The sequence below is a fragment of the Serinus canaria genome, chromosome 2 (genome assembly GCF_022539315.1).
Source record: "Serinus canaria isolate serCan28SL12 chromosome 2, serCan2020, whole genome shotgun sequence".
In the NCBI taxonomy this organism is placed as follows: Eukaryota; Metazoa; Chordata; class Aves; order Passeriformes; family Fringillidae; genus Serinus; species Serinus canaria.
In genome coordinates this window covers 36,592,640-36,614,026 of record NC_066315.1, presented here as the reverse complement: position 1 = coordinate 36,614,026, position 21,387 = coordinate 36,592,640, and the positions used below count along the sequence as shown (strand labels likewise).

Below are 21,387 nucleotides of genomic sequence, written 5' to 3'. Positions count from 1 at the left end.
ACTGTTCTGAAGTTTGCCTTAATTTGGTAACAAAAAACATTGATCTTAATAAAGCTGCATGATAAAAGTAACAGTGATTAACATCTCTGAACCCTACATTCTATGAACCTGCTGAAGTTGGAGATGAGATACCCCTTCTTTTAACCTAGAAAGGAAACCCCATAAAAATTTCTACCTGTGCATCTTACTTCAGCACTCTCAAACCATAAAGTCTTCTCACAGAGAGGAGAGTCTTCAACAAAAAGAGCAGGTAATGCCTGTGGCTTTCATTATTAACAAATAAAAGTAAAAATTACTGACTGTCAGTTTCTAGGCTTTTTGCAATTAGAAGTTTCTTGCTTCCTGTCATGGAATTCTCACTTCATCTTCTTTTCTGGGAAATATGTTACTGTGAGAATAGTGAGAGAATCAGTTGAGTTCTAATACATGGTATTTTTTGCAACATGAGTGCATGGTCACAGACATACATGCATGAACATGCATGCACAAAAAGTCCAAACTCTTAGAAACATCTCTGGATGAAGAAGAGACAATTGCAAAATATCCCCTTTAAATTAGCTACCAAGATATTCTTTTGCTTGAGTTCAAGATTTTTATGGATTTATAGCAGAATTTCCTTTCTCCTTTTTTTTAAAGCTTTTCTGAAAGAGCAGATCTATCAGAACTTTCTGCTGAAAAACAGGAAGAAAACAGGAAGAGAAACTAGTTGCTTACCAGCTTGTGAATTGATACCTCTAAACCAATCTAGATCAACAGATGTAAACTAGAGTAGAGCTATTAAAAACAGTTAAGCTATATGACTTTAAACCAGCTGCTACTCTGGTCCCATTGGTTCCATCAATCTGAGGATGCAGCCTCACTCCAGGACTTAAATTCAATTTAACTGCACACTGCTGCTTCTCTCCTTTCCCTTGCCAAAGCATACCTTACTGATGTTCCACTTGTATCCAGTGCTGATTCAGTTCAGCTCACTGATCTGACAGAAGACTAACAAAAAAATACAGTTAATTTATTGATGTGACTCACTCTTCAGCTGTGGCATTGCTATAGCTGAGTTAAGGAATGTATGGGAAGTGGGGAGAGTGTGTGTGTGCCTGTGTGTGTGTGTGGAGCAGCCTGTTCTTTGGAAAACAACCTTCTGGTTAAGCCAGGTGGGGCAATAAAATCCCCTTTGTTACTCCATAGTGCAATTGGGGATCTCATGGAAAATAAGAGTCCCACAGAATACACCAACCTTCTTTAAGCTCTCATTTTCTAAGCAGAGCCACTGTCAGATCTCTTCATGATCATAAATCTATTCTTTGATTTTTCTTACTGCATGACTCATACTCTTTATCTGCCTCTCCACAACAGCCTCTAAGATTTCAGCAGCCTACTTATGGATTAACAGTAACATCTTCTCTTCTGCCAAACCATCCTATAAAAGTGCTTGGTTGTCTGATAGAGTGATTCAGCCATTATCACTTGAGTAATCAAAACTTAGCCAACTCCCTGCCTGGGAGGGACACCCGTCTGGTCTACACACTCAGTTTTTCAACCCCATGGCTCTGTACACCTATGTTCCCTTTTCTGATCACAAATTTCAAGTGCCTGAGTTTACATACCAGCTTAGATGACTCACAGGTGAGCAAAGTCAAGCCTGACCTACTATCTGCCAAATAAATTCTTCCTTCATGGGCAGAGTTCAAAACAAAGTCAGCCCAGGACCACAGCTGACTTTCTCCATCTGGAGAAGCAGTCTGGAGGGTGAGCCACATTCTAACTGTGAGCAGCCAGGAAAATTGAGCTTAGATGTGAGCTTTACTCTAAATTAATGCAATAGAAGGCCTGTGAGTACCTAAATCCTGTCTGTTGAACTAGAACCATGCCACGTTCAAGATCACTTCTCTCTGAAGCACTCTCAACTGTGAGCAGCAAGTCTGTCCACTTTATCACAGAGCTCAAGACTCAACTGCACACTCTTCTTTCCTCAATGCCCTTTGCAGAGCCCCAGCTGCTTATTCATTCTGCCTCAGCTTTTGCATTACTGTGGTTGCTCCTACTCTGCCTCTGTTCTGGGAAAGAAGAATTCTACAGAAAAAGGCGTTTGCAGGTAAAGTGGGGCAAATGAAAGCAGGAGGCAACCTGAGATTTAAAAAATACCTACACAAACATGTTAAGAAAAACATGTGTGTTCTACATAAACCCTCAGTGAGACAGTGTGAGTTACCTGTGAGGTGCTGTGTGGTGGCTCCCTGGCTGCGTGCTCCTGTATCCCCTCAGTTAATTCTCCTGAGAATGTCTTGGAGTAGAAAGTTGTTAGCAGCAAAATGTCACCTCTCATTCTACTTATCTGTGCTACCAAATAATAAATTAGGTCTAATTTTAAGTGTCCATCACACTGCTGATTAACACTTTCATTGAAGCCAGTGAAATGCCCTGCAATTACTGAAAAAGTGTTCATTTTCTCTCCTGAAAATGGGCCAGCCTGAAACTGCTGATCTGTGACTTCATGAAACCCATTGATTTCAATACCTAGTAGTGATTTGGTCCAGAGGAGTGCATGAACTATTATTTTTAGTCCATCCAACCCATAATAACAAGAAGTATTGCCATGCAAATTCATACAGAACTGGGGCTAGATCTGCAAAGTGATTTGACAAATGCCAAGTGTTGCAAATATTCCAGTACCTAACTTTTAGACACTGTGTTAGAAAGTTATGCAGCCTGGCTTGTCTTGTTTGCATAGAGAAAATTTGGCACCACTGAATAGAATTCACAAAAGACAACAAGATAAGCACAGAACTGCTGAAATAAATACTGATAGAAAAGGATTTGGGCTGCACTGCTAAAAACACCATCAGATTCTACCTGGTCTGGTTCCTTGACCCTTCTGGAAATAAAGGGCTAAACAAGGAGCATTTATGCACTTACTCATGCCATAAAAATTAGGTGCAATTATAACTCAGTAGTTCAAACTTAGATACCCAGTAAATCCAGGCACTTTCAGAGTTGACAAGCACATGTGCTGCAAGTTTTAAGAAACTCAGTCTATGTCCCTTTTGAAGTTATTTGCAATTTCATCCTCAAACAAGCTTCTGGAGTCTGACCTAATTCAATGCCCACAGAAAAGAGTAAAATTCTTAAATCCACCAAGTAAAACTAGGACTTAAAAAAATATAATAATATATACATTTAATAATTGATAATGTGCATTTGTGGTTTCTTTCACCAAACTTTTTACAGCATTTGGGTGTGTAACCATTTCTTGGAAGATTTTTCTAGTGGTAAATATTTCATACATCAGGACATCCTAAAACTAATTTAATTTTCATCTTTACCACAGTGGTCTCTACCATGTATTCACATTAAAAATAAAGAGAAAAGAATTCAGTAATACATTACTAGGACCTAGCCTCAGGTTAAGACACTTTAAAGAGGGCATATGATTATTGATCTAAGGTGGTCAAATTTAATGAATATTAGAAGGGTTTTTTCTGGAAAAAATACTTTACCTCCAAACACATCCACTTTCATTAACTTCTTGCACGATAATTTGACTTGCTCTTACTGATTTCTTATTTACAAAGTTTATGTTTTGGTTCCTCATCAGACAGCTGGACACAAACACCCACACATATATATATGTAAAACAATGCTATTATCCTTGATACAGGTTAATTTGACACATTAAATGGAGTTTCTAGGGGTTTGAAAACTATTTATCTGCATCTAGTGTGCTTTATGTATAACAATACCCCAACCATTACAAAATACAACCAGTAAAACATTGTGCAGGTCTTGAAGACTGCTACACTGGAACACTTAAAAAAGAACTACTGAAGCCAGTAAGAGCTGCAAGTTTCCAGAGGGCTTCATTAGGCAAGACACTTACAAGACATGGTTATAGAATTTATGAGGCAGGGTGATAGTGGCAAGGGACCAGAAATGAATTGTGTCTTCTTTAACATAATCATGTAGGTATGAACAATTCATTCCACATTACTGCTGATGCCTTGAGAATAGAGCTTCAGTCCATCTAAAAACCTCCATTTCTGTTAGTTTGATATCTTTTTACAATTTGAATAAGTGATTCCAAAAATTTCTACTAAGTATTACCAAGCAGATCATGATGAGTTTATACCACTGATGCACAAAATCCAATGGTTTCAGTCTACTCATGGATGAGTGAGTCTGTGTAGCAGATTTGTTTCTCATAGTTGAATGATCTCCTTTTGAGTCTGCAAGAAGTCAAAATTCAGTTTGAAATTTAGACTTTTCTCAGATATATCGTAAAACCACTAATTTACAAATGATTCACACTGAAAATGGCCAGTTCTGAGTTGTGAAAGTCTAACTGTCTTCAGGTAAAAGAAATATACCATGAAAAGTTTGCACCTTTAGTGGTTTTTCTAGCATGTGTGAAACCCCAATCACTTTAGTTTTGGTTTTCACTACCAAAAGAAAATTAAAAAAAAGAAAAAGAGCTAATGACATTGTACAATTTCTCTTTAAAGCTAAAGGGAAAAGGTTCTATTAAATTAACAAACACTTTTGATGCCTCGGGTTTTTTTTTTTCCTTCCAGAAGTACAAATTCTCTATTCTTGTAGCTGGTTTGAACCTGTCTGGAGAAGCAACTGCATACTGTTGATATATTGATACAAGTGTTCTGGAGAAAAGTTCAACACAGCAGGGCACTACCAGCACCACCCAAACAGCAGCATTGCTGTACTAAGACCCTTGCAGGCATATGAAACCTGCAACACCTCCTGACTGCAGAAATCCAGTGCAGCTACACACAACCTTACAGTCAAGGCTTCGTTTGGAAGATTTTACATAACCTGTGTGCCACAGGTCACCAGGCTCCAAAAGCCACCAAAAGCTCCTTTGCATGCTCTAACAAACTTGTGACCAAATGCCAGTTTATAGGGATGTGCAGTCCTGTAAGGAGAGGAGAGGATATGTTCTCTCCAATAGCAGATTGCTGAGATTTAATAAATCACCCCAGTGATCTCAGCAAGTAAAATCAACCCCAAAATTCAGAGAAAGGCAACATATTCCTGCCAACCTGACTATGTGGGTAGTGGAGGGAGAGATAATGAGCTCTTCCTAAGAAGGGAGGAAGCAAAGAATTTTCTTCTTTTGAGAAACCAATAGGAACTCTGAAATACAGTCTGCAATATGAGGAAGATGCACATAAAGCACAGTTCAGTCTTAGGTCAGTCACCCTTGGTTATACCATCTAACTGGATACCCAAAAACTTGGATCATAGTTTCCCCGTTCCAGAAATTCACTGATTTAAGCATACAGACTCTTTTAAAACTTATCACATTCAAGTAATTTCAGTTCTTTACACTGTTATTATATCTGGAAAAATAACTCCAAGCATAGTGTGAAATATTCTGCTAATATCCACTCTATATTTATTCACAGCAATTTTAGAACCACAGTTCTTATGCCACAAAGACCTTTTCAGTTAAATAGCGTTCCTTGTCTTTAACACTTACTCCTAGAAGAATCATCCTATCCCCTCCCAATCTTTGTTTGTCTAGGCTTAACAACCCATCTAATTTAATCTCTCTTCACAAGAATAATTCTCCATTCCCATAAACATACCAATAATCTTTCTCTGCTTATGTGTTAAGGTCATCTTTCTTGAACAGAAGTGACCATGACTTTGCATGAATGAAATAACACCTTGTCAATGCTATGAACAATGAAATAACATGAAAATGCTTAAATGGTAGGACATCTTACAATTCTAAAGGATTGCATAATTGCAATAGATTTTCAGAGTTCCTCTGCATGGCAGCTTATAGTCATTACCCAGATAAAATAGTATTTTCTCTTTTTTTTTTTTTTCCACCATCTTAACTGATAAATGCATATTCTGTTCAAGACCGAGGCCCTTAAGTTCCTAGCCTTGCAATCTGTGCTGGTAAATTTCATGCCATCTCATCACTTACATCAACAAAATCATTTGGTTTTCCTTGCCTGATGGTCCAATCCTTTGTTAAGATGATCCTTCACCATTTTAGGTTATCTCTAGGCCTCACAATAACACAATGACTTTTCATTCCTGTATCTCCTATATCACTAACCAATAAGTTAAATGGGATCATTCCCAAGGCCAATCATGAAAGCACTTGTAATAGTTAGTTCATTATTCCTCTGATAGTTCTCTTGTAAAAAATAATTACTACCATCAACAATCAAGTTCAGCCCATTGTCATTGTCTATGAAATTTAATCTAATCTTTGCATGGGACTTATAAATATGCATATTAAAAAATTCTTGGTCCAAAGCTTATAGACTGTCAGTATAAAGACTGGATGTTGTCCAAATTCTACAATTCTGAAGTACAGAACACTAATTTTTGCTTCTGTTAAGATATAATTTTTACTGTTCTGCTCTGATTTCCTTTGGACATAGTTTGTTTTTTTAGATTGAAAATGTTCAAAACAATCATGCAGCTCTGGAAAATTTTCAAATTCAGAAATCTTTTGAAATGAAACATATCATTGAGTTCTTTATATATACAGAGTAATGAAAAAACTTCATGCTGCTCATGCAGAAAGAGATTGGGAAACTTTAAAATTTCAAAACCATTGCTCAAGGAGTTAAAAAAAATTAAGCTCTAGAACCAGGTCTACCAAATACAGAGACTTATGAGAGAAAAAACAATGACAGAATACCTCCTGATCTGCATGGCCTCAGAGGAATCAGCAAATGACAAGAATCTAGGAGGAGCAACTTTTCTAAAACCTCTCAGTGAATTTGCAAAGAAAGAATGGTCATGGTGGATAGGCACAGAGAAGAGTAGTAATCTATTATTATCCTCATTATTCATCACTTTCATTAAAAACTGAGGGAAAATATTCATTTGATACTTGATCCAGTCCTTGGTAAGCCTCACCTCCTTCCTTGACACTCAGCATATAGAATGAACTAGCTCCAGTCAGGTGGTTTATATGATTATGTTTATATGATTATATGATTAACAAGCTTTAGACATTTATTTTCTGTGCTAACTCAGAAAGACTTGAGAATAATTTAATTTGATTTCTATAGAGACTTTCTATAGAGACTCTCAAACATCTTAGAGAGTAGAGTTCACAAACTATAAATGCTTGGTTAATTCCAATAATTCTTTACTCTTCCTTATAGTTTTTCCACTTAACAGCCTCATCACCCATTTGAATTTGAATAATTCTGTTTCTGATAATGATTCAAGTTCTCAATCATTTAACTAACTTCCCCATGTATCCCAAATTCGCCTTTCTAAAATCCCAAGCTTTGATTGCAGCCTTCACCATTGTAGCAGTTAAGCATCTCACAACCACAGGTAAAGCTACCTTTTAAATTTCTGTTTCCTCTTTGCAAGAAGAAAATAGTTTCCCTGTTTTATAGAAAGACAATAAGGTAAAATTAATTCTTTGCCTACAGAATCCATGGCTGAAATAAGACCCAAACCCCATTCCTGAAAGCATCATATATGTGATAATTCTCATTCAAATTTAATCTGAATAGGGGACAAAATTATGCACTGGGCACAACAGTAGACACCTAAATATGAAATATAAATTGTAACCTACTCCATTTCTCTTAATTGTACTCCACCCATTAGTACAAGGCACATTTCCCACCCCCGATACTCGGTGCCTCTTTAACAAATATAATTTTTACCTGCTTACGTAATCTCAAGCAACTTGAGACCTCAGGATGCATGCCAAGTGCTTCAAAAAGCACGTATGTTCAGATCAGAATGTGTACAAATGAAAGCATGCTGATACAGTTGCTGATGTATTTCTGTTTCTATTTCTTGCATAATATCAGTGCTTGGGCTCCCCTCACTTCTTTGGAAGGTATAGTCCCTTGGGGCCATGGAGATAACAACAGCAAACCCAAACCACCTGGAGACAGTATTTAGAAGATGATTAACCCAATAGTGACTCAGAATGTTTGAAACAGAAACAAGAAAACAGCAGGAAATAACTTGCACTGAGTAACAGGATTGAAATCCCATCCCTATCCAAGTTAATGCTTAATGCAGAAATTCATTCTTGATATTTATGATCTTTCGTGAATAGTTCTAATGTCATTTATGACAAATTTTGAGATGAGAAAATGATATGGGACAATGTAACAGCATAGGAGTCATGCACAAACCTGTTTGCTTCTGTGTACTTGCATTTGTTGGAAATTTATAAAGATTCTTCTTTGTGATAATAGGAATAAGAAACCTGTAGAAACTTACCTCTTCTTCCTTTAATGCTGACTTGAGGGTTTGGGGTTTTTTTTTCTTGGAACAGCCATGCAAACTGAATAACTGAGGTGGGAGAACAATAAAACTACTCATTGTGGCTTTATTTATTGCAAAAGCACCAAACAAAAAGCCAGTGTCAATCAAGTCTTACTAGCTGTTGCTAGGAGAATAAATTAGGAGAAGCTTACAGCAGTCAAACTCAAAGGATGCCCCCCTAGTGTGGACAGAGAAAACATGCTCAGTGGAATCCACCTGGCTTCATCAGAGCCGGCAATCTTCCATACTACCATCAGGGAGTCATTTGGATTCAGGTTTCTGCTACTTGAGCTGAGATGAGGTGGAAGGTCAGAGTCTGAGTGGGCTTAGGAATCGTGGCTAAATAGTCTCAGTGGGTCCCAGCTTAAGGGCCCTGAAGAGCCTTTGTGGACAACACCCATGGAGCTGCAATTTCTACTGAGCAGAGTCACAGACCAATTTTGGTTTATGCATTTACAATATTTTCTTATCTGTATTTTATCTTATTTGCACAAGCAAAGTTATGTATTTAAAGGAGACCTGAGATTTGGGGTAAGAGAGTATGTCTTTGATTTTTTAAAAAAAACAAATATACATATATATGTGACATACACAGGAAGAGTTCTGTAAGGGGATGGACAGCAAGAGGAAGCTACATGGGAACTTTAAGTATTTCCTGTTGTCATCTTGACAAGCCTTAAGTCAAGAATCCATCAGACTCCCTCTGTGGCCAGCCTTAAACTGAAGCACAATTGTGCCTCACTGTAAAGTCACTGGGACTGCTCACGACGATCTACATTTAGGCATGTATCTAAATGTGATGTGGGACTATGAACACTCCATTTAGAAAATCATAGGAGGTCCTGGAGCATGTTAATAAGTGCAATCCTTTTGGGGTTTTTTTTTTGGTTATTTTTTTTTTAATGAAGTCACCGGGCTACTGCTGTAACATTATAAAGCCTTCTGGATTGGTGGTCTCTGACAAAAGTCTGGAGGAAAAAAATCCTTCAAAGCAGCAGCATCATACTAGGTAATGTCAAATTAAAAATAAACAAACAAAAACCTCCAGTAGCAAAAAAACCTCAAACAAACCAAAACAACAACAACAACAACAACAAAAACCATAGCCAACAAAACCACATTTCTCCCCATTTTAAGCAGGATTTTTATTTTCTTTTTTTTTCCCACTAAAACTATTAAATAAATATGCTTGTATTTTACCAGTGTGCTTGCTGCAAAAAGTGCAATCTATTTGTACAGCAGAGAGAATGAAGGACTTACTGCTTAAAGGCACAAAAAGGGTGTGTAATAGGATTCTGGCATCTTCCCAGACAGCTTGCAGACAAATTCAGAGATGAACAGAGAAGTATCCTTTTTGAAGTATATTTGGCCAAGGTCTCATTCACAAACAGATAAAACCAACACATTTCTGCATGATAAGGGTCAACAGAATAGCGTATTAGTTTGAGAAGAGAACCCATCTGCAATTTTCTTACATAAAAATATACGAGGACACAACAGGAAAGCTGTCAGCATGACAGTTGGAGGATTCTGCCAAGGAGCCAGATGCTAGTGTCAGAAGAACATGTTCCACAGCTTGGCATCTGGGTTCTCTCATTGCCCTCCAAGAAGGAAGAAAAGGAGGAGTGATAAGATATGCCTAAATGAATAAAACTACAAGCAATTCCACCACCACCCCCAGCATGCTCAAATCGCTACTTCTTTTAGAAAATCCTCAGCTACATGTTCTCCTACATCTTTTAAATTAAAATGGAAGATGATAAATTTAACCCACTTGTGTTTTAGTATGTTGGAAAAGCATTTGCAGTTCTGAATACATAAGTCTCACATGATTTTAACTGCTCATGTGTGTAGCTGTGCAATTTATTTTATTATTTTTTGTTAGCTTTCCACAATTTTGCTGCAGTGTATATTTCCAGCTCAATTTTTATCCCATGTAATTCTTGGCGCATATCATACCATATCTATGATTTAAAGTTAAGAATAATTACAGCTTTATTCTTTCTCTGAACAGTTACTGACTGAGAAAAGCTGAGAAATATCTAGGGCCAAAAGCTAAGGGTCAGTTTAAGAACCAGCAAGTTGATGAAGAGGGAATCACCTCACTATGTGTGTAAGGAAGAAAGACTGTTCTTAGGATAGTTTGAAAAAGACACAGCTGGTGCACTGCCCCCTTAATGATTCTGATCTTAGAGTAGCAAGGCTAAGGCTGTGTTCAGTCCCAGGTTCTTTAGTCAGGTTCCCTTGCTGTGGGCAGTTAAGGATCATCTTGTATCCATGTTCCTTCCCCATGATGTCTGAGAGAGACAGCCTTGACTTGATTCTCAGGTGCTGTTGGGTGTCTCTCTTTCTTCTGCTGACCTACTCTGATTAGGGAAGGTGGAATGGTTCCCTTCATTAAGTTGGTTAAATCCCATACATAAAGATTTAAAATACTAAGACCAAACTCCTGATGTTTCTGACATTTCTGCACAGAGACCCTAAGGTAGGAATCATGTACCTGTCCTAGGAAACAAACCAGCTGCTCTCCTCTGAGCTGACAGAAGCTTCTAAGATTAGATATTTCAGAATTGCAAGTGAAATTTGCCCCCATACCTTACTCTCATGGATATACATGAAGTAGCCACATAGCACTGATATTCTAGAAGGCATGGGAATGATTTCCACCTAGGAGTATCCATAATTCAGACAAAACAGCAGATGACTGATCTCTCTTTGCACTTATTTAAGTGCAGTTTAAGTCACTTTCAACACCAGTCCATCCCCAGCATCTTGAGGCAGAGGAATGAAGCAGAAGTACTATAATTCGCAAGTTTTATTCCCTCTCCATGCAAAAATGTCTAGCTTAATTGCTGGTATTTGTTCACAAAAGCAATGGTTGATCCCTTTCAGGCATTCTTCCTACTTCTCTTTCAACACAGCACCTGCAAAAATGATGAAGGGAAATGTTTTTTCAAGTAACAGAGAATAATTCAGAAAACAGTATTGTAAGCCTTGTCTCAAGTTGTCTTGTTGTTAACAAACTGCCAGAAGAATCTGTTACAATTCACTGTAGGGACAGAAGGATAAGGAAAGCAAACTATCACTGCTACTATAATACCTACTCTTTGGATTCATAATAAGATATGCACTTAAGACAAAATCTTATGTTGTTTGACCTTCAAATTAAGAAATGCTATCCATACAAACATAGCCAACGAAGCCTTTAAAATCAAAGCCTGTGCTGGAAAAGTGAATCTCTGTATTTGTTTAGGAGTAAACTTGCTCAGCTGAAATAAAAATATTATTTTAGTCACTGTCTATACTTTAAAATTCATTTGGGATCTGAAAATCTGAATATTCTTTTTGCCTCTTCCATCAGAACTGATAATGAAGCAACTGCTCTTAGAACTGCTCCAACAATGAGATAAGGAACATGAGGTGAAAGAGATCCCAGATCAGTGTTCTACAACTGTCACAGAGCCCACAGTATAATAGGAAAATTTACCTTCAGTCAAGTATATACAGTGCAAAGGAGCGTATGGGTACCAGCTGAGGAAAAGGTCCATTTCTGTAATAACACTTTCCTATTTAAATTTAATTTGTTGGCCTAAATTTTGTCTACATTAAGCTCTTAGCCTTACTTTAGAGCTGAGTTTAACTCATTCTTAGAGAAATTATGCCCCCTAATCTCCTAAGTCACTCTTAAAAAAAAAAAAAAACCAAAAACAGGAACTTCAAATCAGCTGACCCTATAATTAACCTTTTCCTGCTGAAAGCAGAAATAAATCTGACCCAAAAAGAAGAAAAAATTAGTTATTCATTGTTTTCATTGTCATGTTTGACAGAAAGGGACATATTATAAAATATTACCAAGTCCATTTTTTATTTTAATCTCCTTTTTCTTTTTATGAAGTGAAAAAATATCTGACCTTGTCAAGCCAAGGCTGCTGCATTCTCTTTTAGTTTACTATTAGGACAGGAAAAATGCTGATCTTGACACCTCTTGGAAAGACATCAATAAGAAGTCTAGATCCATCAACTTTTATTGCCACATGACCACTAGGACAACCTTGTGAAAGAAGACTTTTTTACACAGAATATGCAGTAGAAAGATGTATGTAAATGACAAAACAGCAAGAGCCTGGAGATGCACAAGAAGTAGTGCTGAAGTTTGAGGACATTTGCCATTGTAGGATTCATCTGACATGGAGAACTCTCTGTGACATGAAATATATTAACAGCCTCAAACAAAAGCAGAGCAAAGCAGAAATGGTGTGACTTAGAGGAAGTTAATAATTGAGTACAGTTTTGTTTTCAATTAAATACTAGGCTGACGTTTCTTGATTCCCATTATATCATCCAAAAACTTTTTCCCAATATCTCTGTGAAAAAAATATCTTAGCAGTGGCCAGAACAGAACTCTAAGTGACTGTGCAAATATCGTGGTGGACCTGGTGGACATGAAACACTGTGCTGGGGAACCAGGGGGGCTGGACTTTGAGTGGACTCAAAGTACACTCAAGGGCACAGGCAAGAAGTTTGACTGCAGGGTAAACAGATCCTCAAGCAAAAACTTTCTGAGTGCTGCTCATGAAGGGCTACCATATCCCTGAGCTGGGATACTTTGTACTCTGAGATCTGGTCCAGGAATATCAGCATTCTGAAACAGCCTAATATGATGTTTCCATTTTCAGACCTTTTGTGCTAAAACAATTCAGAAGTATTGAAAATCTCATAGGACCTCCAAACCACCCAGTAGTGCCAAAGAGTTCTGCTGACTTACAACAAAGTTTGTAGTGACAGACCACCCCAGCTTTTCCAGTGCTCGTCTCAAATTTCAAAATCTTCCCAAGATCTATCCATGACATCCTAAATTGATTTATTTGTTTCTACCTGCAACAGCATTGTACATTTTATGTGATAAGTTATGAGGAAATTCATTCAAAAGAAAGTTTTAAATTCCAGTGCAGTTCCTTCATTTCAAATTACCAAGAAATGAGTAAGGAGAAAAAGAGAGTACGAGTGCTTGCTTCACACTTTTTATGCCACTTTGATTCATGAGAGGAAATTTTCAATGTATGTTTAAAGTCTCTAAAGATACATATTACTAACAAAATAAGGATTTTTACAATCAGTGAACATTTGTTCCCTCCTTGCCTCCTCCCTCTATACCCAAAGCCCAGCTACCACATACAATTTTAGGAGAATATTTTGTTGGCTATAATTAAACTACGTGTGTTAGTTAAGATTAGATTTTAAATGCACTGCTTGGGAAGTAGAAAAAATACAGGATCTGAATGAGCCTAAATTGAGATGACACTTGAATTTACACAGATGTTTCCATAATCCTAATTTCAAATTGATTGTACTTCCTGAACAGTAAGAAGCCACTTTCAGTTATTTATTCAGATATACACTACTTTTTTTCAGTGGGTAGAAAAATGTCCAGTCCCATTGTTGACCCCTTAAAATAAATTGATATCAAAGAAGATTTTGACTGGCAATAAGTTCCACAAAACCAAAGTATCCAGATCTGAAGGAGGACATCTGTAAGGATATACAGACTCTCTAGTTCATAAAGATTATTGCTGTTGCTGTTGAACAGAACACAGGAGGTTGATCCATCACACCCATATGTGCCACCGTATATTTACACTCCTGTGCTCACAGTGGAGATCTGTAGAATCTATCATACAAAGCCAATGCAACCTGGCTCTGCACCAGGAAAGCCTAAATTATTCATCATGAAACCAAGTAGAGCCTGAGGGCTACTTTGACTTAATGGCAGCTGGCAGTGTCCCCAAGAGACTAAAATAGCAGCCATTAACCCATGTGCTCATTTGGTGTTTTTTCCCTTGTCTTTTATCACAATCTCTAAACCAGTGTCAGGCAGGGTTGGCATCTCACTCTCTACAGACATGAACTTCTCTTGCCTGGCAGCTGATGGAGTTTACTGGAGGAATGGCATGGCACAAGAACAGCATGCTCCATGGACAGATTCAACACAATAACTTCATTCACAACATTTCTATTGGCCTGGTAACGTTGGACCCAGATTTACAAACTGGCTGCAGAAAGGAGCTTATCACTATTATTAATGTATGTCCTTCTGGTCTGGCCAGGCCTTAGAATTTTTGCTGAAGGAATTCATGCAATTTAAAGCTCAATCCAACCTGATTTGGGAATAGTCCTAAATGATGGAACTCTTAGTTTTTTCCTGGCCACATCTGGGGCACACAATGTTCCAAAAACATCAGAAAGGATATGTCTGAGCAAGTTTCTCATTTTCTTTCTAAAAATTTCTAAAAGAATTAATAACTTTTAGCAGTGAGTTGAGCTGGGCTTGTGCAGACAGCTTTCATACAAGCTTCTCAATACTGCTGTGCCAGTGATCTGTAACATAAAACCAAGTATGTGAAAATTAATCTCTTTCCACAATGAAAAAAAAATCTATTCATTTTTTCATGTTGAAATCTTTTTTCCAATTTCTTTCTCCAACTTCGTCATCAATTATAAAGCAATGTTGGATCAAATATGAGTAACCAGGTTGAATTCCACCAGGTTGTGAATAAGGAACATGATAAGATAATAGCATGACTGACTCTGGCAAACCTACTTATTCTTCCACGTGGTGTATTTGTGTTTTCATACTACACTATGAACATTTTTTTTTACAAATTTAGGTCATGCTCCACCTTTGGCCCTTGTATGTTTATGTATCCTGAGTGTAAAATCAGAGTTGCATTACTTAAATTTGCAAAAAAAAAAAAAAATCAGTGGTACCTTTGTGCAGCATGGGACATTGGGACCACATCGTACAAATGATACCCTGCACAAAAGTAACAACTACTCTCAAGGGGAAAGGAGAACAGGAAAAACCTACATGGATCAGCCAACCCTTGAGGCAACTGCTTACTTCAGAAGCAAAAAACTTCAGGAGACCTTATGTGAGTCATAGATCAATGCTGTCTTTGGATTTGCATTTGAAGAGCCAAGCATCTTGAGTCAGTTTGGAGCAAACCAGCCTTAAATCTGTACCTGAATTGCCTGGCGAGATTCTGCCTCTCTCCTGACTCAAATCAGATTGGGAGGCAAAAGTAGATGCTGGGAAGAAGAATTCAGCATCAGGTATGATTCTCACCTTCGGGTTAATGCAATGCCAAACTGCAGTCCTACCTGTGGAAGGGCTCCAAATCAGAACCCTGTAAAACAGGAAAATACTTCTCAATAACAAGTAGCTGCAACAAAAAATGACAAGGTTTTGGGGTTTTTTTACAATCTTGCAGCTTCCTCTTGTCACTAAGAACAAGAACAGCTCTTCCCAGTTTGCCTAGGAGCAATTATTCAGTCTAGAATAATGAAGACAAGAAGCTCTTTAGCAAATGTCATCATCTATTGTTCACCACCATCAGCAAAAATGGCACCTTTGACTCGCATTCAATTGATTAAAGTTTAAGTCCATAAAAGCTGCCCTCACATCATGTTTAGTGTTACTTATTTCATTAAATGTCAAAGTAACTGGTGATTAGTTCAATAGAATTACTAAATATTATTACTTCATATAAAATGCTCCATAACCTTTCTGCATATCAAAGCCTGTGATTTACACCAAAATCATTGCAAGTCAATGCTTCCACATACCAGTATAAAATCAAGATGCCATACCGTGTACTCAGCTAAAATGAAATCCTTCGTGTTGATTCCTCCTCTTCAGTTTTTCTGTGTATGCACTTCAATATTTCTGAGAATTTCAGTCTAAGCCTATCTGAATCTGGCCTAAAATAGACATCTGCAGTTCTACCAATTCAGGCCACAATAACAACAAAACACCTTTCAGTGCTCCTACAGTTGTAGACATAAAAGCCCTATCATGTCTTTCACAGTCAACCTATATCAACTGCTGTGGGAGTCACATGAAACCCAGGTCAGAATTTGGCCTACAGATAAGGAAGTAATGCCAGCAAAGTGTTTCCACTGAAAAGTCAAAACAAGTTTACCAACTAAACAAAGTAGATTTCCTGAAAATGACAACAGGTATAGGTGTAATTTCAAGAACAACTGGAGGGTTTCATCAGCCCTCTCTTTTTTTCACTGTCTTTTGAGAAACAATTCGTTTTATCAGAAACTGCATGTGTGTGCTTGTATGTGTGAACAAAGAGTCACTACAGAAGTGAAGTGTTAACCAACCTGAGGTTTTTCTCTTTTGTTTCCTGGCTGTGCAAGCCTGGTTTTTTTTTTTTTTCCTTTTATTACTGTAATTATAAAATTATGGGAGGGAGTGGTATGCTGACCATCAGATGCAGGATTTTTACTGCAAAATTTTAATAGTGGTTTTTCACGTACCTGAGTGCCTGTGGCTGTAAATGCTCAGGGTACACATGCACATACAGATTTTAGGGCTATGGTGTATTTGTATGTCTGTGTATGCACACACATACACAGAGCAATATGCACACACACTTATAAATACATTGCTGTACAGCTGTGGTAGCTGCAAACAGCTCGATGTAGTTGTACAGATATCTGCTGCAGGCTGTATTCAACAATACTCCATAAATACATAGCAAAAACAAAGCAAAACAGAAATCTTTACAGACATGGTTCTGTTAGTGGCTTTATTAGCAAATGCAGTCCAGTGTTTGATAGGTAAAGGCCGTAAATACTGTAAAAATGCAAATTTTATAAAGCCTTTTTAAATCTTCTGGTAAAAGATGTGAGGCATTGCTACCCCTTCTCAACTCTTCATTTACTGAACCACCTCTGGGGCTTAAAAAGACTCAATCCATGCCTTAACTGACAAGCTCATATCTGCTATTACTTAATATAGTAAAATGTATAGTTACTGCAGATTATTCTAACTGATTAATACCTCTGAGGAAGGGTTCTGGTTGGTCTGTCATGTCTATGTCTGCCTGACAAACAGTTCCAGGAAGGATATTTGTATTTAAGACTTCTTACTGAGAAGTTGTTCTTGGTGCCATAATTTTCTTTCAGAAAAAGTAGACTTTTTTTTGTTCTTAAATTAACAAATCAGGAAGTTGCTGACTTTCTGGAAACTTCAGCTGAAAAGAATAAATCCACCAAAAGAAAAACAGTAGTTTAGTTGGAAAAAAAATATGTCTGATTTCACAGAAAAGAGAGATTTGACAGATACTGACTGTTGGAAGTAAAGGTACAATCTAACTCCTGACTGAAATACCTTGCTTACATATTAAACAAGCATCTTGGAGGAATGAGTCTCAGGATACCTTGCATAATTTTGACACAGTATGAGAAACCCAACTAGAATCTCTATCACTGGCTTCCTGGAGCACCAGAAAGCTCCTTTTCACCAGCCAGCTCTGCCCCTTCTCCTGTCCCACCTCTGCCCCCCTGCCCTGCCTTCCTCAGCCCCCTCTCTTGCCTAGGAAAGCTGAGCAGACTGCTCCTCAAAGTTCCTGGACAGACAAACTCACCTGAGTGAGTTTTATACCTAGAACCACATGGCAGAAACACATTGTCAAATCTGCTCTTTGGCTTTGTCAAGGAAAACCAGGGAGTGCTGAAACTTTGTCTTGTTTCCTCCTTTTCTCTGAAGCCTGCATTGCAGGGTACCTGTTAGCATCTGCCTGGTGGCATCTTCCTCTTATTCAGAGTCCTCTTCACTCCTTGGTCACAGCCTCATGGAGTGAAAGCTGGGTTTGCAGTCTGCACTTCTGGTTGCCTGTCTTCAGACAGCTGAAGTCAGATTCCCAAAGTTAATCACAGTTTCCTGGAAAAATGTAACATTAATTTTAAATGCAAATTATTGAAATGTACAACTAGTAATTCATATTTTCTAATTAATAAATACTGTGTGCATGATGCATTAGTAATGCTATTAAATATTTATCTATAGCTGGAGATATTGTGAATTATAATAAATTGTGAAAGGATTCTATTAGCTTTTTTAAAAAATAAATACAATTGAAATTGTGATCAATATAATGAATACATGACATTGAAATTCTTCTTGCCACAAAAAACCATATCTGTTTATGTGGTTTATGAACAAATCTCATAAAAATGTTAGCAATATTTAAAAACAAAATATGTTAAATAAAAATAAAATCTACTATGGAAAGTAAATTTAAATATTTAATGATATAATTAAGTCTTATTAATGTAATGTTCTTTATTTTTTAGATTAAAAATTCACAGGAATTGTCATCCTCTTTCATCTTAATCAGATGGTATGTTTGTCATAATTATTTGTTATGTATTTTCATTAACATTTGATGAATATTAACTTTGCAAAATGGAACAATCTTTTTCCTGAACAAATCTGCTGGAGCAATATAAGGCCAAGTGCCCTGTGTCTCTGCTGCAGCACCACTGAGGAGGCAGCAGAGCGACAGGAGGATTCTCACCAGCTTCAAGGACTTTTCCCTCCAGCCCATTGCCAGGTGCCCCTTCATGCATGAAGACAAGTATGCTAAGTTTGGGCTTTCGTGTCCAATTTGCATTTCTGCTCATCTGGGTCAGACTTTCAGCCGTGGCAAACTGATATAACTTCATAATTATCCCAGTTCAGAGAAGGCAAAACTTCACAAAAATGCTCCTCAGTCATCCTCTCCTGATGCTGCCTCTCCCTGTGTGCCTATTCAGAGCCCAGCTCACCCTCAGGCCTCTGAAACAAGCACAGGGAAGATTTGGAGAAAGAGATGTGAGACCCTCAAGAGTGTTTATGACCTAACTTTGCCCTGCATTTCAAGTCTGCTAAGCATTACTCCTCTGGAAAATGATGACATACTGGCAGCATTCACCCTGGGCTGTGCACACTGCCTGTGCAGTAGGGGGGATGCCCACAGACAGTAAAGGCAGTGGAAAATGAGATCCTCTCTTCTAAGGGCTCTATTGAGCTTTGGGGTCTTTTATCTTGCACAACTGACATCAGTGGGACTACATGTCCAGTAACCCATGGAAGAGTTTTGATGAACTAGTGGCCTTTTGCATTATTTCAATACGTTAAGTTCTGAAACATCCACAAATCTGCACAAAACCTTGTTACTTACTTTATCAAAGCCACTGCAATAGCTTCTCATGACTTTAAAATACTTTTGAGTTGAATAAAGAGAAAGCTAAAATATTATTAGAGACTGGGAATTTAAACATCCAGTCCACAATTTCACCAGAATTGTTTACACAAAACCATGGCATCAGATTATTTTTAAAGACTTGTTTTTTTCTCCTTTTCAGTTATGATGGATAAAATAAAATTGAGTGACTGAAAGAATAAATAGATAATGAAGTATTGGGATTTTTTTTTTTTTATATAGAAGTCATTAAAATTACTGTTTCCTTCAACTGCTTAATTTAATTTCTCTCAAGCAGGTTTTTACTCGTTTTGCTCATAGTAATGTACAGGTATCAGATGAGTTAATATGACACCTCATGGGTCACACCCTGCACTTGAAGAACCACTTTAACCTCTTCATTACCCTGTAGACATAACTTGCACCTCTTCCCATGGGGCTGCTCTCCCTGACCTACAGAGGTGTGACTTTGTGGAAAAGGATGCGTCAGCAGTCAGGAGGCATCACGGGGTTCATCTTTTCTCTCTGTCCTCTGTACAACTCTTTGGGATACTTCACAGCTGTACAAGCAAGGCAGGTAATCACAGTTATGTTTGTAAAGCCGAAGCTAAAGCATTACTTTTTTATCTGTTGCCATTTGTTTATATTCTGTCCCTTGAAGTTAATGGAGATTAGGCATTGCACAGGAACATTTTTAAGACAGAGAAAATGCTCATTTCCCTTGCAAGAAATCCCTCTCTGATAGACACATATGAAAGTATACACAATATTTTAATATTTTAATGAACTAATCAAGCACTGAAATTATCTATATCCTAGAGAAAGAGTCAGCTACCTGAGGACTTGTTTCATGGTATGATTAGGGCTGAAAACAAGTTTTATTTGACATCTTGAAAAAAAACAGAGGCAGAAGCAATAGGGAATCAGAGGTGTGATGAGGGCCACAGAGAGAACAGTTACTATAAAGCACAGGCCAGGGATGAACAGTAGTCAGGAAGCAAGTGGGGGACAGGATCAGAGACAGGGGAGCTAGAGCAGGAGGAGGGACGCCAGTGTAAACTTTTCATGTTATCCACACAAACTCACAGTGTAGCTGAGTCACCAGATAAAGGAAGGCCATGATTTCTGGGTATATTTCAGGAGAAAACAGTAATGCCTTGGTACTCTTCATAGTAACTTTGTGATAAAAAAATCTTCACTGGCCACCCTCCAGTTATGAAGTTTGCGTATTGCACAGGCATTTGTGAGCAAAGACAATAAACCGCCTCGTTTTGTTTCCCTTTACATTCGTTTAGAGACATTTTTCCAGGGTCTGCTGTTTAGAGCAAGAAGGTAAGGGTCAAGGGATTAGAGTTCCGCCCCAAGTTTGAGCTACTGGCTCACTATGTGACCTGGAACAGGAAAACCAGAGAGATGACAAACTTCTCTCACGTCCCCAGAATTACCCTGTAGTGCCTCTGTGCCTCTTAATGTTTAATGGGAACAGGAAGCATTTGGTGGGGTTCTCTCAGGTCAAGGAGGGAAATATGCTTAAATTATGAAAAGTTAATTGTCTTTCTGTTTATTATATGTAGGTGCAACGACTCTACAGGCAGGTTTGAGCATTCTTTGCAATTAGGTTCAGAAACAGTCTTTTGACTCAGCAAACCTCTGAAGGTAAAAGCTGGTAATTTTGTGTGGACAGAGCATGTACTTAACAGGAGCAGGACTACAGATCTCTGTAGTTGTTGAATCTCAGCAGTAATTGCCTTTTCCACTTCACCTGCCCTTTGAAAACTTGCAGGTTTTATTAACATAAAAAAGCCTTAGGAAATTTTCTGGGCTGTATTTTATGGAGAATTCTGACACAAGATACGAATCTTTTAACACCTTCTCTGAGGCTGTTGAGACAGCTGACAAAAGAGGCAAACTTCACAATGGCTGAATCCCTTACAATCACTTTAATGCCAAACTAAAATAGTAAAACAGATCTACAGGCACCTAAGTGCTTGTGATCCTGTGGACATCAGTCAAGGAATCCTTGCATTTTATCAAGCCTTTACTCTCAGGCAAACAGAATGTCAGCCAC

The 21,387-nt window shown here is 37.8% G+C and overlaps 1 long non-coding RNA gene across 1 annotated transcript; it reads right to left on the bottom strand.

The window, feature by feature from the left end:
* Window positions 1-9,482: 9,482 nt before the first annotated feature.
* LOC127059271 (uncharacterized) lies at window positions 9,483-16,162 on the bottom strand. Its single transcript, XR_007776903.1, has 4 exons — window positions 15,931-16,162; window positions 15,304-15,467; window positions 10,879-11,207; window positions 9,483-9,691 (listed from the first exon to the last, which is right to left on the bottom strand). It is a non-coding gene; the product is annotated as an uncharacterized LOC127059271 (long non-coding RNA).
* Between the last annotated feature and the right edge of the window lie 5,225 nt (window positions 16,163-21,387).